Below are 12,881 nucleotides of genomic sequence, written 5' to 3' on the forward strand. Positions count from 1 at the left end.
GGTGACGTGAGAGAACTTGGGAAGGTTGAACACCAGACGGGCTGCGGCGTTCTGGATGAGTTGTAGGGGTTTAATGGCACAGGCAGGGAGCCCAGCCAACAGCGAGTTGCAGTAATCCAGACGGGAGATGACAAGTGCCTGGATTAGGACCTGCGCCGCTTCCTGTGTGAGGCAGGGTCGTACTCTGCGGATGTTGTAGAGCATGAACCTACAGGAACGGGCCACCGCCTTGATGTTAGTTGAGAACGACAGGGTGTTGTCCAAGATCACGCCAAGGTTCTTAGCGCTCTGGGAGGAGGACACAATGGAGTTGTCAACCGTGATGGCGAGATCATGGAACGGGCAGTCCTTCCCCGGGAGGAAGAGCAGCTCCGTCTTGCCGAGGTTCAGCTTGAGGTGGTGATCCGTCATCCACACGGATATGTCTGCCAGACATGCAGAGATGCGATTCGCCACCTGGTCATCAGAAGGGGGAAAGGAGAAGATTAATTGTGTGTCGTCTGCATAGCAATGATAGGAGAGACCATGTGAGGTTATGACAGAGCCAAGTGACTTGGTGTATAGCGAGAATAGGAGAGGGCCTAGAACAGAGCCCTGGGGGACACCAGTGGTGAGAGCACGTGGTGTGGAGACGGATTCTCGCCACGCCACCTGGTAGGAGCGACCTGTCAGGTAGGACGCAATCCAAGCGTGGGCCGCGCCGGAGATGCCCAACTCGGAGAGGGTGGAGAGGAGGATCTGATGGTTCACAGTATCGAAGGCAGCCGATAGGTCTAGAAGGATGAGAGCAGAGGAGAGAGAGTTAGCTTTAGCAGTGCGGAGCGCCTCCGTGATACAGAGAAGAGCAGTCTCAGTTGAATGACTAGTCTTGAAACCTGACTGATTTGGATCAAGAAGGTCATTCTGAGAGAGATAGCGGGAGAGCTGGCCAAGGACGGCACGTTCAAGAGTTTTGGAGAGAAAAGAAAGAAGGGATACTGGTCTGTAGTTGTTGACATCGGAGGGATCGAGTGTAGGTTTTTTCAGAAGGGTTGCAAATCTCGCTCTCTTGAAGACGGAAGGGACGTAGCCAGCGGTCAGGGATGAGTTGATGAGCGAGGTGAGGTAAGGGAGGAGGTCTCCGGAAATGGTCTGGAGAAGAGAGGAGGGGATAGGGTCAAGCGGGCAGGTTGTAGGGCGGCCGGCCGTCACAAGACGCGAGATTTCATCTGGAGAGAGGGGGAGAAAGAGGTCAGAGCACAGGGTAGGGCAGTGTGAGCAGAACCAGCGGTGTCGTTTGACTTAGCAAACGAGGATCGGATGTCGTCGACCTTCTTTTCAAAATGGTTGACGAAGTCATCTGCAGAGAGGGAGGAGGGGGAGGGGGAGGAGGATTCAGGAGGGAGGAGAAGGTTGCAAAGAGCTTCCTAGGGTTAGAGGCAGATGCTTGGAATTTAGAGTGGTAGAAAGTGGCTTTAGCTGCAGAGAGAGAAGAGGAAAATGTAGAGAGGAGGGAGTGAAAGGATGTCAGGTCCGCAGGGAGGCGAGTTTTCCTCCATTTCCGCTCGGCTGCCCGGAGCCCTGTTCTGTGAGCTCGCAATGAGTCGTCGAGCCACGGAGCGGGAGGGGAGGACCGAGCCGGCCTGGAGGATAGGGGACATAGAGAGTCAAAGGATGCAGAAAGGGAGAAAGTAGTGCATGTTCTTTTGTCAATATACCTGGTAAAATAATGGTTAATAAACAACTGAGTGGGGTCCTATAAAATAATATTTTTTCCCTCAAATTCTGTTTTATATTTTCCCAAGTTGTTTTCTGAGTTTTATTTTTCCTGGTTTTAGATTGTTTTAATGTACTCTCAAAATTGCAATTGTTTATAGAGAAACAACGAAAATTGATGTTCTGAGTCAATGTCAATGATTAAATCACATCTGAAGACCATTTTGTTTAAGGTCTGGAAGTAATTCTACTTTAATTGTGCATCTGGCCCTTTAATTGAGCATCTAGCAAATGAGGGGTGTGCTGGTCTGGAAATGGTTCTGTACTGCTGCTGCTCATTTCATGGCAAAGTTAGCAAATAACAAATAATACATACAAATGATATACTTCTGCCAGGTAAGCCTATTCTGCGGATAACATTTAATTGACGGTTTTGGGGAAAGTATTAATGTCAACCCACAAGACGGTTATCACATCAACTGGCTACACACAGAGTGATAGACAAACGCGCGCACCACACAGACAAGACAGGGCAATATTGCTGGAAATTAATTGGCCGATATTGTTAGTTTGAGCTTTATATGCCAATAGTCGCTAACCAGGGGTGGGATAATGTTGCGTTGATTAGGTAGTAGCTGGGAACTTGGGGTGTCGGATTTGTTTATGACAGTATGCAGTGGAACACTGAAAATTGCGAGTACTTTCACATGTTGTGCCAACCACCAGAACGATGGACATTTCAGGGAGTCCAACTAAGACTCCCGCTGTTGTGTCCCAAAGTTAGTTTCCAGTTATAAATCAGACCCCTTCGTAAACTGCGCGCGTGAACGAGCATTAAAACGGCATATAAAACACCCACCATTCGCCTTTTTATAGCGACAATAACACCATTATTTGCTGTATACTTTGGACGTATTGGAATTAGGCCAAAGTCGTTTCTAAAGGAAATAGCAATGGCTAACTTGATCGAATGTTTTTGGAGGTGACGGCAGAATATGACACTTGCAGTGACATTTGCAGTAGGCCTAGGCTATCAGACAGACAAAACGTTTCTGAAATACAAAAACAATTGCAAATTGCTGTGGACCTGTACATCGATCGTTTGTGAATTTAATAGGGCCTAATGTTGGCATGTAGTTTTTCTCGAACATATATGCTGCACTGCCCGCAAATGCTGAAACATTGTCTACTTAGTGCTAGCCATACACACTTCAACGAAACATATAAATTGTCTGTTCACCTGTTAAATTCTACTGTATGTTATAATCCACGATTCCTTTCTGATGCATGGGGCAAAATACTTGAAATAATAGCCTATCTAATTGGCCCAATTAAAAGAGAGATACATATGGTAATTTGTTGAGGCAATGGCTACTTCGGGAATATGCACCCGTAGCCAGAAAAGGTGAGGAATTTATTCTACAATGGTATGGAAATAATATGTATGCTATTATGTTTATAAATGAAATATTGCCTACTCGCGAAGTATGATATTAGAGTATTCAGACTTAAGCTAAGGAAGTAGCCTACTTACAGTCGTCTATTCCACCGTTAAACAACTGCGCTCTGGATCGGATGGCATACAGCGAAATACTACTGTGAAGTGGGTCCAATTAAACGAGAGATGGGACGAATGGTGTCCTAGATGTAGGCATATAGGGTACCTCGTGAGTATGAAACCATCACAGAAAAGGTGATGAATTTATTATGCAAAGATCATGGGTTTAAATAAATTATAGCCTAGCAAATAGAGGCCTATTTCTAATTATACTGAACAAGAATATAAACGCAACATGCGAAACTGTCAACGATTATACTGAATTATAGTTCATAGAAGGAAATTAGTCAAATGAAACAAATTCATCAGATCCTAATGTATGGATTTCACATGACTGGGCGCTGGCGCAGCAATGGGTGGCCCACCCACTTGGGAGCCAGGACCACCCACTGTGGAGCTAGGCCCAGCCAATCAGAATTATTTTCCCCCCACAAAAAGGCATTATTACAGATGGAAATACTCCTCAGTTTCATCAGCTGTTGTGGTGGCTGGTCTCAGACGATACTGCAGGTGAGAAGCCAGATGCGGAGGTCCTGGGCTGGTGTGCTTACATGTGGTCTGCGGTTGTGAGGCCGTTTGGACGTACTGCCAAATTCTCTCAAATGACGTTGGCTTATGGTAGAGGAATGAACATTCAGTTCTCTGGCAACAGCTCTGGTGGACATTCTGTAGTCAGCATCCCAATTGCACGCTCCCTAAAAACTTGAGACGTCTGTGGTATTGTGTTGTGTGACAGAACTGCACATTTTAGAGTGGCCTTTTATTGTCCTCAGTACAAGGTGCACCTGTGTAACAATCATGCTGTTTAATCAGCTTCTTGATATGCCACACCGGTCAGTTGGATGGATTATCTTGGCAAAGGAGAAATGCCCACTAACGGGAATGTAAACAAATTTGTGTACAACGTTTGAGAGAAATAAGCTTTTCTTTTGTATGTAAAATGTCTGGGATCTTTTATATGGCTCATGAAACGTGGGACCAACACTTTAATTGTTGCGTTTATCTTTTTGTTCTGTGTATTTTAGAAGGCAAAAATAAACTAACAGCAAATGATTGCATCTTGTTATTATGTCCATCATATCCCCCATTTGCACAAAATACTGGGCTACTTGTCTGGTTGCAATGCAATACTTTAACCACTAGAAACTGCATATGCATGGTCTAAGTTTGCGGGAAGGTGATTCTCACGGCAAGTTCAGTTTTTATAAATGAACTTTTGCATGAAAACTGGAGCACACATGTTTTGGGGTATAATTTGTAGGTACGCACAGTTGATAAATGAGGCTCCAGGTCATGTTAAGTTAGCTTTAACCCATTTGTAATGTATTTCCCTCTTTTTGAAGTACACATTTAAGACAATGGTTGTATTCACACCACTTAGTTAGCTACTGTATGTTGCTAACCTAGTTCATATTAGAATTTAAATACCACAAATAATGTGTCTTCTACAGGTATAATGCCCTTTTTCGTAGAAAACACCACAGACAAAAAGTCAACATTTATTTAAATGCTTTAATCATTTAGCACACTTATCCAGAGTGACTTACAATTTGTGCATTCATCTTAAGATAGCTAGGTGAGACAACCACAATATCTCAGTTATAGTAAGTGACATTTTCAGTGAAGAGGTAGGGTTTGATGTTTTCAGAAGATGCACGGACTCTGCTGTCCTAATGTCAGCGGACGCTCGTTCCAACATTGGGGCGCCAAGACAGAGTAGAGTCTTTAATTATTTTTATTTTTTTACATTGAACCTTTATTTAACTAGGCAAGTCAGTTTAAGAACAAATTCTTATTTACAATGATGGCTTACAGCCAAGTATGAATACTTTTAAAAGGAGGGTACTACTGTAGTGCACTCATAGCTGTAGCCGTATTTTGAATACATTTAATATGCTATTTACAGTTCAGCAGATGGTATTACCAAGAACAAATTCAATTTGTAGGTACAGTTTTTGTGCTGCTTTATCTCAGGTTGCTGTTGGCACCATTGGGAGTGTGCAACCATGCTAGTAATTTCCCCAAGGTGTATGAATTTGACCTAACATATCTTGCTCGTTAATGGGAAAAAAACGGGGAAAAAACATATCTTGTGAGGTGGCTGCATTCTTGGATTCGCCATTCTTGGGATTCTCTGCCTGTAGGAAATGTGGAGTGAACAGTCTCGGCTGAGCAGTGGAATAAGAGGTGTGATTTGACTGTAACTTTCTGTGGGGGTGGGAGTATGTCTGTGTACATGTACACTACATAATCAAAAGTATGTGGACAGCCCTTCAAATGAGTGGATTCGGCTAGTGTATAAAATCGAGCACACAGCCATGCAATCTTCATAGACAGACATTAGCTGTAGAAAAGCCCGTACTGAAGAGCTCAGTTACTATCAACCTGGCATCGTCATAGGATGCCACCTTTCCAACAGGTCAGTTCGTCACATTTCTGCCCTGCTAGAGCAGCTGTATTGGAAACGTCTAGGAGCAACAACAGCTCAACCGCAAAGTGGTAGGGCACTCAAGCTCACAGAACAGGACCACCGAGTGCTACTGCCAATAGTCTGTCTTTGGTTGCGACACTCACTACCGAGTTCCAAGCTGCCTCTGGAAGCAACGTCTGTCAGAACTGTTCTTCGGGAGCTTCATGAAATGGGATTCCATGGCCGAGGAGCCGCACACAAGACTAAGATCACCATGAGCAATGCAAAGTGTTGGCTGGAGTGGTGTGAAGCTCGCTGCCATTGGACTCTGGAGCAGTAGAAATGCGTTCTCTGGAGTGACGAATCACGCTTCACTCTCTAGCAGTCCGAGGGACGAATCTGGATTTGACGGGTAAAAGGAGAATGCTACCTGCCTGAATGTTAGTGCCAACTGTAAAGTTTGGTGGAGGAGGAATAATGGTCTGGGGCTGTTTTTCATGGTTCGGGCTAGGCCCCTTAGTTCCAGTGAAGGGAAATCTTAATGCTACAGCATACAATGACATTCGAGACAATTTTTGTATTTACAACTTTGTGGCAACAGTTTGGGGAAGGCCCTTTCCTGTTTCCGCATGACAATGCCCCCATGCACAAAGCGAGGTCTATACAGAAATGGTTTGGCGAGGTCGTTGTAGAAGAACTTGACTGGCCTGCACAGAGCCAGTGCTAATCGCCCAATATTAATGTCCAACCTCACTAATGCTGTTGTGGCTGAACGGAAGCAAGTCCCTGCAGCAATGTTCCAACATCTAGTGGACATTTTTCCCAGAAGAGTGGAGGCTGTTATAGCAGCAAAGGGGGGACCAACTCCATATTAACGCCCATGATTTTGGAATTAGATGTTTGATGAGCAGGTGTCCACATATTTTTGGCCATGTAGTGTATCTCCTTTCTCATATAATTCAGTCATAATGATACTGCAGAAAAACAGAACCAAAAAGACAAAAAAAAAATGCAATCAGCTCAGTTTTTCACAACAGGGAAAAAGTGAAATTTACAGGGCACTTGATTGAGAACATGAAATGGCAGAGATTATGTGTGATTGCATTATTCACCCATTTCCCCCTTTTTTATGATGATTTTTTTTTATCAAGCTCATCTATCACAGAAGGCTTCTTTCTACAACATAGATTTATCAGTGAAGTGAAAGAGGTGATTACATACATGTCCACTAACATTCATCAGATGTGTTCTGTACTGTTCTCACCTAAAGCACATCTCAAGGTTAAATGCCTCTGCGTTGAATGGAAAAATGGAAAAAAATGCATATTGTGGTAACAGCCAGGCTTTATTCCAGAATACAAAGGTGTGTCCAGGTGCATTGGTTCATTCACTGATCGATTTCAGCTTGAGTCAGGGCTGAAATATTTAAGCCTACTGTATGTATCCCATCTGAATAACTCAGTGTATTTGGCAGATAGGTGAGCGTTACAGTAGGCTTCGACGTCTTTCTAAACCTATAGCGTGGTGCTCCTTAATGTCCGAGCTCATTCTTCAGTAAGAAATCATTCCTGAAACATATCTTATTAACCAAATGTAAGAATACATGCATTAATCATAAAGGTAATGCCCAGCTGGTTGCCTGTCACCCTGCTCTAAAATAATCTAGAATCAGATAGTGGGAGTAAGTCCAGGGCAGCTGCACAAATGGTCAAGCGCAGTGATATCCTGCCTGCCCCCGTCAGAGGCCCAGCTCTCTGGGGTTAACCTGTGAACAGACAGCAGGTGCTCTGGGATTAAGTGTTCACCCTGCCTCTGGTTACACAGGCTAATTGAACACATTCAAACACCCGCTGGACAGCTGGGGGAGGATTTTGCTGCTGGGATGGGTATGGGCGACAGGAGGGGGGGGGGACGGGAGGGGGTAGTGGTGATGGTGATGAGAGGATAGGTAGGGGTTCCAGAAGCCAGTTGATTCATTTGTCATATTTCCTCATGTAGAATAATTTAAATCTCTTGTAGTCAGAGCTCATTAGGTTTCACAGTAGAGTGAAATCTAGCATTGGAGTGAGTGATGGAGCGTAAGGTAGGCTGTTTTTCCCTTCTTTGCATTGGAAGTAAACCCACCCTTACGTCTTGTTTTGTACTGGAGTTATACTGCACTCTGACTGCAATCTTTCTTCTGTAAGGGGGTGCACTTTATTTGAGATTTATTTACTCATTTGGAAGAAAGGGTGACAGTAAAATATGAGTAAGTATGAACAATGTGCAGGAGATGATCTCATTGACAAACACACTGCATTACATTCTAATGTAGGTCTTATTGGCAGAGGTTAAAGGTGTGGTCTTGTAAAAATACATGAACATTAATATCTATAAAAATACTTGTTTTTGTTATTAATGAATGGACTCAGTCAGACACCCCATGCTTATTTACTGTATGTTTAGTCACACTGTATGATCAGGCAAGGCCTTCATGTGGAATATGTGTGTTCTGTAGCACAGCTAAGGAGCCAGCAGACGAGCTGTTGGCCTGACCTTGGTTGCTATGGCTACGAGGTGCATAGAGTTATAGCCACTGTCTGCCTGGTAACCCAGTCCCTGCTAATTGCTGTTGTCTTGGCAACGCTGTGACCAATGTAATCCTGGGAAAGGGCAACAATCATAAATGTGTCCTCGTTTTCATAGTAATCGGCTGCTTGCTTGTCATGTATCGGAGACTGGCAGGATGATGTTGCCATTCTTGCGTTTATGACTAGAGCACGAGACCATTGATTAGATCAGGGCTCTCTTCCTGGAGAGCTATCATCCTGTAGGCTTTCACTCCACTAGCACAACTGATTCTAATAATTAGCTGGTTGATAAAATGAATCAGGTTAGTTACAACTGGGATTAGAGTGAAAACCTATAGAAGAGTATAGCCAAAGAGGTTTTTATAACTAACCCCAGATAGATCAAAGCCTGTCGTTTCCAATGGGAGCAAATGAATCATAGTGGGCAGAAGAAGCAAGGAGGTGGTCAGAGCCATGTACGAGCTAGTGAGATCCTATTGGTGCATTCTAGCATTTATTTGCATATTTCCGTTAGAGAACGCCTACTCTGTGAAGTGCGCGTGTGCAATAACTCAATTCGCCTTTGCACTCTTCCTAAACAACGCAATTTTTTCAACCTTTGGCAAAGGGTAAAGTCTACAAAACGCAGTCCACTCTGTTTGTTACAGATTCTAGTTTTGGAAACAGAAAACTGTATGGAGAGAAAATGTTTCTTCGATGAGAAAATTTGCGGAATGTTTGCCACAATCCATCTCGTTCCATCTTCTCCCACTGCCGGCCACTGAGCTCCGTCTCATCACCATATTTGGTAGCATGTGGAAACGCCAACCGGATGCTTCACATTTATACATCCGCTGAAATATCTGTCTCCTTCTGTCTGTGGTATAGCTCCCCAGGAACATTGTTGGAGAGTGGATTAGATGCTCCCAGTTTACACCCAGTGTCACAGTGGCTTCAAATAGGCTGTCTGTGTCTGCCACCGCCACCTGTTCAACTACTTCTAATATGAACCGGAAAGAGCCTGTTTTAGCAGGGTCATTTTCAGACTGTAATGTAATTACAGTGGAAGCCTACTGCACTGATTTTCACCAGTTACCCATAACTCAGTTTTGTATTTGTATTTATTAGGGATCCCCATTAGACTCTTCCTGAGGTCCAAACACATTAAGGCACTTCAATGACATATAAAACAGTATCATATAACATTATTACCCCACTACATATCTACAATTGAAAATGCATAATACCACCATACAACAATATTACAATGTACGTGTGTAGAGTGCGTTTGCTAGAACTTTTGTGCGTACGCGTGTGTCTGTACCTTTGTGTGTGTATCTTCACAGTCCCCATTGTTCCATAAGGTGTATTTTTACCTGTTTAAAAAAAATCTGATTCTACTGCTTGCATCAGTTATCTGATGTGGAATAGAGTTCCATGTAGTCATGGCTCTATGTAGTGCTGTGTGCCTCCCATATCTTGTCCTGGACTTGGAGATTGTGAAGAGACCTCTGTCCTGTGGGGGGTATGCATGGGTGTCTGACAGCTCGGTACATTCAGTTTGTCAACAAATCTTACAAAAACAAGTAGTGATGAAGTCTATCTCTCCTCCATTTTGAGCCAGGAGAGATTGACATGCATATTATTAATGTTAGCTCTCTGTGTACATTTAAGGGCCAGCCGTGCTGCCCTGTTCTGATCCAATTGTAATTTTCCCAAGTCCCTCTTTGTGGCACCTGACCTCACTCCTGAAAAGTAGTCAAGGTGTGACAATACTAGGGCCTGTAGGACCTGCCTTGTTGATAGTATTGTAAAGAAGGCAGAGCAGCGCTTTATTAGGGATAGACTTCTCCCCACCTTAGCTACTGTTGTATCAATATGTTTTGACCATGGCAGTGTACAATCCAGGGTTACTGCAAGCAGTTTTAGTTTCCTCAACTTGCTCAATTTCCACATTATTCATTACAAGATTTATTTGAGTTTAGGATTTAGTGAATGATTTGTCCCAAATACAATGTTTTTAGATTTTGAACTATTTAGGACTAACTTATTCCTTGCCACACATTCTGAAACTAACTGCAGCTCTTTGTTAAGTGTTGCAGTCATTTCAGTCTATGTAGTAGCTGACATGTATAGTGTTGAGTCATCCGCATACATAGACACACTGGCTTTGCTCAAAAGTTGTTAATAAAGATTTTAAAAAGTAAGGAGCCTAAACAGGTGCCCTGGGGAATTCCTGATTTTACCTGGATTATGTTGGAGAGGCTTCCATTAAAGAACCCCCTCTGTGTTCTGTTAGACAGGCATCTCTTTATCCACAGTATAGCAGGAGATGTAAAGCCATAACAGATACGTTTTTCCAACAGCAGTCTTTGATCAATAATGTAAAAAGCCACACTGAAGTCTAACAAAACAGCCCCAACAACATTTTTATCATCATTCAGAGATGATCTGAAAAGAAAGTGACATGATATTATACTTTTCTAATCAACAACCTTTGTTCAATTATTTCATTTAGTGTTTCATTATCTTCTCAAATGTACAACCCGTTAAGAAAGTGTCTGCTACGTAAAATGGAAGGCCATTATTTCTTGGATGAATTTGAAATTATACTTTGATTGAAATGAAAGACACTAATCTGAAGTGGTGTATACAGTGCCTTGCGAAAGTATTCGGCCCCCTTGAACTTTGCGACCTTTTGCCACATTTCAGGCTTCAAACATAAAGATATAAAACTGTATTTTTGTGTGAAGAATCAACAACAAGTGGGACACAATCATGAAGTGGAACGACATTTATTGGATATTTCAAACTTTTTTAACAAATCAAAAACTGAAAAATTGGGCGTGCAAAATTATTCAGCCCCTTTACTTTCAGTGCAGCAAACTCTCTCCAGAAGTTCAGTGAGGATCTCTGAATGATCCAATGTTGACCTAAATGACTAATGATGATAAATACAATCCACCTGTGTGTAATCAAGTCTCCGTATAAATGCAGCTGCACTGTGATAGTCTCAGAGGTCCGTTAAAAGCGCAGAGAGCATCATGAAGAACAAGGAACACACCAGGCAGGTCCGAGATACTGTTGTGAAGAAGTTTAAAGCCGGATTTGGATACAAAAAGATTTCCCAAGCTTTAAACATCCCAAGGAGCACTGTGCAAGCGATAATATTGAAATGGAAGGAGTATCAGACCACTGCAAATCTACCAAGACCTGGCCGTCCCTCTAAACTTTCAACTCATACAAGGAGAAGACTGATCAGAGATGCAGCCAAGAGGCCCATGATCACTCTGGATGAACTGCAGAGATCTACAGCTGAGGTGGGACACTCTGTCCATAGGACAACAATCAGTCGTATATTGCACAAATCTGGCCTTTATGGAAGAGTGGCAGAAGAAAGCCATTTCTTAAAGATATCCATAAAAAGTGTCGTTTAAAGTTTGCCACAAGCCACCTGGGAGACACACCAAACATGTGGAAGAAGGTGCTCTGGTCAGATGAAACCAAAATTGAACTTTTTGGCAACAATGCAAAACGTTATGTTTGGCGTAAAAGCAACACAGCTCATCACCCTGAATACATCATCCCCACTGTCAAACATGGTGGTGGCAGCATCATGGTTTGGGCCTGCTTTTCTTCAGCAGGGACAGGGAAGATGGTTAAAATTGATGGGAAGATGGATGGAGCCAAATACAGGACCATTCTGGAAGAAAACCTGATGGAGTCTGCAAAAGACCTGAGACTGGGACGGAGATCTGTCTTCCAACAAGACAATGATCCAAAACATAAAGCAAAATCTACAATGGAATGGTTCAAAAAGAAACATATCCAGGTGTTAGAATGGCCAAGTCAAAGTCCAGACCTGAATCCAATCGAGAATCTGTGGAAAGAACTGAAAACTGCTGTTCACAAATGCTCTCCATCCAACCTCACTGAGCTCGAGCTGTTTTGCAAGGAGGAATGGGAAAAAATGTCAGTCTCTCGATGTGCAAAACTGATAGAGACATACCCCAAGCGACTTACAGCTGTAATCGCAGCAAAAGGTGGCGCTACAAAGTATTAACTTAAGGGGGCTGAATAATTTTGCACGCCCAATTTTTCAGTTTTTGATTTGTTAAAAAAGTTTGAAATATCCAATAAATGTCGTTCCACTTCATGATTGTGTCCCACTTGTTGTTGATTCTTCACAAAAAAATACAGTTTTATATCTTTATGTTTGAAGCCTGAAATGTGGCAAAAGGTCGCAAAGTTCAAGGGGGCCGAATACTTTCGCAAGGCACTGTAACTACAGTATATGACAATCTTGTGTTTTAGTTCAGATACTGTATAAGGTGAGTTGTGAGTAGGTGATGGATGGAAGGTGTTGAGAGTGTCTGCTGCTATGTCAGGAGATTATACTTCATTACAGGTTTGGTCTGGCAAGACACAGGTGCAGACACTGAGGCTGCATGGAGAAAGCCATTATGTACCTACATGAACTGCACCAGTGGTACAATCAATGTGCTTGTACAGAGTGTAACACATTTGTTAAAATGTTTAGTTTGCCATAACTATGCTATATAGATGGTCCCAGAGTCTTGTAAACTACAGATCATTAAGAACTATTGATTACTGGATACTAGATTATCACTAGCGAAACCTTTTTATGGCGGTGCTATTTGAATGCTTC

This window comes from Oncorhynchus nerka, linkage group LG9a, assembly GCF_034236695.1.
Source record: "Oncorhynchus nerka isolate Pitt River linkage group LG9a, Oner_Uvic_2.0, whole genome shotgun sequence".
NCBI classification, from domain to species: domain Eukaryota; kingdom Metazoa; phylum Chordata; class Actinopteri; order Salmoniformes; family Salmonidae; genus Oncorhynchus; species Oncorhynchus nerka.